The following is a 5,772-nucleotide window of genomic DNA, read 5'->3' as shown; positions in this document are numbered from 1 at the left end:
GGAGGGAGGGCTCAAAGAGAGGGGATCCAACTTTTACGTCATCTGGAAAAAACAGATACAGTGCAGTGGGTACACTTCATACTCGGTACACTTCATACACTGGAGGTTGGGGGCGCCAGGGGCGATGGAAGTTGAGAGTCCCCAGTAATATATAAGGGAGCCTAATGCCTGTGCCAAAGTCTCTGCCTCCAAGCCAGCTGCGTTATTTTCTGCAGCCTATCTTACTGATGCCTGGTGTCAGCTGGCTTGGTCAAAGGCAAAGAAGCTTCCAGCCCCAAGGAGAAGATATACAAAGTAAGAGGTGATCCCCCTTCAGCTTCCTCAGAAGAAAAATCCTCCTTCACACCCAGGGTATTCCCTGGCATGAAGGAAGGTAACGAGTGGAATAATGGTATCTGAATGTTGTCCACTTCTTCCACGTCAGAGCCTTCGCCTGCGCACTTGCTGGCGTTGGGAGGGCAAAGCTCTGCTGGAAGCGATGCTCAGAGGACACTGTACTTAGACCAGATTGCTTTAACCCAGATCTGTCTGTGTGTGGCATCCATGACGTACACACAGACTCCCAAAGCAGCAGCAACTTTAAGAAATGAGTTTCAAAAGCTTTCTCCAGATGTATGTTTTGAAGTTCCTAAAAAAAAAAAAAAAGGCAAAGTATATCCTGCCAAAGCAAATATAATCAGTTAGTGAAAACTCCCGAGAGCCAAAATTAATACTCAATTACGTAGTTGCAAATCCGGTGGAAAGGACTCACCCATCCTAAACCAAAGCAACGCAGTTCATGCCATACTTGCTTTTCTTTGCAGAGGGTTTTTTTCTGAAAAGGGGACATAGAGAAGGAGGGAATAAGACAAAATTAAAATTTATTGTCTTCTCTCTGACCTACGAGAGGTGTCTGGAGAAATGCAATGTATTAAAGCTCTGCAGCATTCATCCATTATGGAAAACCATGGGGTGGCAGTAGCTGCCAAAACAATAGACAAACTGTATCATCACAGAATATCAGGACTTCCCCCTGAACTGTCACTGTCTGCTCAAGTCCCACATCTGTGCTCAAGTTACAAGACAAGCATTCCCCTCCACGAAAAAAACCGCAAACCACCAACAAACAAAAAAACCCAAACCAAACCAACAACAAAACCAAACACAAAACCCCCCAAAACCCACCCCTCCAAAAAAAATCCCACAACCCACCCAAAAACCTAAGAAACCTAAGACTAACAAGGATGGCATCTCATAAACAAAAGCTTTACAGTCATATCCCGTAGTGCCAATGCCATGAAAAAGGCATGTATTATGAGAAATCTGTTTACGCTTCAGACTTCTTAAGCACACAGGGTTTTTTATTGCACGGGGAAGAATAAGCCACAGAAATAATTTTTCCAATTGGTAAGAAAAGGAATGGTCTTTTCCAGAATATAATAGTCCTTCAGTCACGTCAAAATGTCCATATTCTACAACATGTCTGTTACTAAATATAATGCTATTAATTTCTCTGTGTGTCACTCTTCCTTGTATTTTCAGCATGTGGCAGATTTCTCAATAAAGGATGAAATTATATTAGACATTGACTTTCCAGAGCCGACATTTTCTTGAATGACAATATTCTACATAGGCAACTGTAGTAACATTTATGAATTAATTTCCCCCCTACAAGAGACTGACCTGAATTTTTGCACTCCTCAGTGCTTCCAATAAAAGTGGAAGCACGAGACATACGCAAGAGAGAGAAATGCGCCTCCTGAGCGAGTCTCACCATGAAATATATCTGCAAATGGAAAAAAACCCAAAAATTGTTTACACAGACTCTCAAACATATTCATGTAAAAGTTAAGCGGAAACATTTCTGTAGCTCAGGATTTAGAACTTTCTTTGAGGAACTGAGTGACACTGTGCAATGCACAATCAATTTTCCCTGCTGGATAGGTATTACGAAAGGAAAGGTCCTATGTTACTGTTTTAACCAACAAAGCAATAAAATTAGATGTGAAGACTGCTGTCAGAAACCCAAGCCAAATGAGCATTTTACTTACTAGCAGCAATCATTCTTCTTGCAAACTTGAGTACTGCAATGCAAAGTCATTGGGTTACCGGCTGTCTAACAATAAAAGAATAAATGGAGGAAAGGACTTGTGGAAAAGAAAAATGGACAAATGCAGCATACACCAGTTACAGTCATGCTCTGAATAACCTTCTGGAGGAGCTCTGTCCCTGTTACCCAGGGGTCCCTGAGAAGGTTAACCTGCCCAGCTACAATCTTACAATCTGTCTTCCTGAGGAGGACATGAGAGGCAGAAGCCAACAAGTTTTTCTAGTGTAGGTCACCATTTCATATTTTTCATATGATGTTGTAATTGGGAAACAAAAAAAAAAAAAAAATCAATTTTATAATGGAAAATTATAATTGAAGACAGTGCAAGACAGCCAAATATGATCAATTTGTATCAGTTTAGTTGATGATTAAGTGAATGAACTAATTATTTTAAATATCCTCTGTCATTAACATTTTATTAAGCTTCTACTTGTTTCTTTCACATATTTTTCTGTTCTCCCTTATTATTTATAATCATCTCTACTATTTACAATTACATGTACTAATTCATTACAGCTCTTGCAGAACATGACAGCCACATTATACTGAAGTACACTGATGATAAGTCAGAATCCTACTCTGAAATTGCAGAAAAAGAATTAATAGATTCAGTAAATGTCTGTGAAATACAACTGTAAGGAGCCATAGTGTAGTTAAATTGGACAAGGCTGGAAACAAAGCCAGCAGAAAGTTGTCATTATTTTTAAATTCCAAAGCACAATTGCATTTTTAGTTAATGCAGTTGAAATATAAGCTTGGTTTGATCAATAACACAGAATTGGTGAAAAAAGGTCTTACTGTAGAAAAATATAAATAAAACTAATACTGGACAAGACGGATGGACCAAATGTGAAAGCTATCATGAAATCAGTCTACTGTTAGTTCCCAGAGCAGCAGGCAGGGTCCCTTATATGAGGCGCTGCATACACACAGGTGTGCTTCATCTGCCTTCCCCCACCCCAGATCTTCAATTCTTTGTGAGGTTCTGGTGAACGTGGTATCTCTCATCGAAAAACAAAAACTGGAAAGTTCCTTGTACGTTATATTTATCAAGGACAGAAAAATTAGGGAACCCAAGATTGGGTCTCCTGAGAAGACACATGACACAGTAGAAAGAACAGGTGAGCACTAATTGCATTGCCTAATTAGTAATCCACAGCACAACCCATGCTACATGGTTAAGTCATTGCCTTCCCTGGCAGTGGGGAGGGGATGGTAAAGTGTACAGTTTTACGTACATTAAAATAGGCTTCAAGTTTCTCTTTTCAAAAGACAGAGGTGTTGGGGAGTGTGAAGTGACATCGCTGTAGAGCTGGGACTGGCCCATTTTACCTTGCATTAACTCCAGCTGCAGCCCTGTGTCACACACAGCTCCTCCCTCAGCTCTGAGCCAAACAGTTGCGCTTTCCCTTGGAAATCCTCATGTTTCCTTCTGCTGTAAGTTGAGACCCTGGAGGACACCAACCTCTACGTTCTCATCGTCTTCTCGGTTCTCCAGTGCTCCCACAGGTACTCGAAAGATTTCAAAGCAACGTCCCCCTTCACAAGCTTCCAATACCACAAGCTACACCATTTCTTTGACCTTTCCACGTTCAGGCAGTTCCAGCGCAGAATCTGCCAATTCTCTTTTGGGGGCTGAGGTGGAGCTGGGCTCCTTCCACGGGGTGTCCCTCAGATTCCCCCCCACAGAGGAACTCAAGCCTGTCCCATTCCATGTCCCAGCTCCCTCCAGAGACATCTTCCCTATCTCTTTTCTGCTCCTCTCCCAAATTCCTTCCACCTTTCCCTGTTTTTCAAAGCTCTCCTTAGCGCTGGCACGTGGAAGTTCAGCAATCTGCTTAGCATTGCCTCTGCAGCAAAACACATTCCTTCAAATGTGATCATATTGACTAAGCATATTGGGTGCAAATGGCAAGGTTTGGGCAGCAGGACTGCAGGGTGCCTGCAGGGAGGTGGCTGTGAGCTGCCGGTCCCATCCATTTCCAGCTGGCTCTGCCCCACTGTGAGCAACCCCCTGCCCTCCAGACCCTCAGCCAGCCAGGAGCCCTGGCACTTGCCTCCCATGTGGTTAAAATAAAGTAAGTAAGTGAAAATTCCCCAACTCAGGACTGTTTTGCCCATCATGCTACAAAGAACACACATATAATGCAAGTGGAGTCATTCCAATCAATCACCTCCTCCAACCAGCCTCAAAGTCCCAGACCCAAAGTACCCGCTCTCACAGGGGGCAACCCCTTAGAAACCATCACCCTCTGCTTTCGATTCCACTGTTCCTCTAAATCCGGAGTGGATCCCATATGCCCTTTGCCCAAACATCAACCAGCCCAGAATCTCCTCCTAGCCACTGCCTTTCTCATTCATGACCCCGGCGTGCCTTTTGGCTCCCCCCAATTATTACTGCAATGCAAGATGGGGGAAAGAAGGATTACTCACTTGTTTCTGCTGTAATTCAAGTAGCTTTGTCAGTACTGATTCATGTTTGTGGGATGCACGTTTCTCAAGAGATATAGGATACTACATTCCGCCTATGAAAGGAGGCATTGCCTCAGGCTCTGTCCATACTTACATGTTTTAGTACCCAATGCTGAAATAGCTGGAATGAATTTTTGACTTATCCCGAAAATTTGCTTCAATTCCAGTTAAAGGTCAGTGATGCGTCTTTCTCATTCATAACTTGCCAGCACATGATGCCACTTCTGAGGGACTGTCACCTGCCAGCAAGGTAGTGGCTTTGTAAAGAAGACTAATTAAAGTGAGGACAGTGAGAACAGTACTGAGCTCTTCAACAGGCATTTACTCTTCAGTTCAAGTAGAATGTAAATACAGGGACTGAGCTTCTTCCAGGTGCTCTATATACTTACAGAGACTGAAAAAAAACGATCTTGGAATGACCTAGTCAAACATACAGAGTCCGGAGGGACAGGGAAATGAATGCCGTATCTCCAAACTAGTTACAGCTCTTTGGTACAAGCTTCCATCATTCAAAAGGGATAAGTCTTTCCATTTGTAATCAGAGCACGCAGAGAGATGGAAAAATGGGAAATGCCCAAGCCACGTATCTTCTCTTACAGCATGGCTATCTGAGCCAGCGGAGACGAGCTAGCCTCCATTGACCTTGCTTCTGCTTCCCGGCACAGGAATACAAGCCTCATGAAAAATTTGGGAGATGCTATTCCCAACATTTCTGCAATTCTCTAATCTTTACCCATCTCATTCATTTTGATTGAAGTTTTTGGGCAACACATCCATAATAAAACTTTGTGTCAGCGTAATGAGGGCCTCATCTTGTTGCAAGTCTTAAGCACTCCCATAATATAAACAATCAACAATCACCTAGAAGATGCAGGACAAATAGTTTTCTTCAGCTACAGAAGAGTGTGCCCTGAAAGAACTAAATCTGTCTAAACAGAAGTGCCTTATTATTTATTTTAGCAGTCTCTTCAGAAAAGAAAAAAAAAAAACAAAACCAGAACACAACAAAAAACCCCAGATCTATAACACAGTTTGGTCTGAAACATCTGTCATTTTAATTTCATTGGCAAAGCCTGTGTTAAGAAACAGCCAATTTACAGGGGCACTGCATAAGTACCCTAAACCTTACAAAGAAACTTAAAGCAATCTTTAGTTTCTAAGTCTCTGAAGTGATCAAATTGAGTTGGACATAATTTGACTCTGCGGGGGGG

Source organism: Fulmarus glacialis, unplaced genomic scaffold (genome assembly GCF_000690835.1).
Source record: "Fulmarus glacialis isolate BGI_N327 unplaced genomic scaffold, ASM69083v1 scaffold21272, whole genome shotgun sequence".
NCBI classification, from domain to species: Eukaryota; Metazoa; Chordata; class Aves; order Procellariiformes; family Procellariidae; genus Fulmarus; species Fulmarus glacialis.
The sequence above is the reverse complement of the archived record's forward strand: the minus strand, read 5'-3'. Positions refer to the sequence as shown.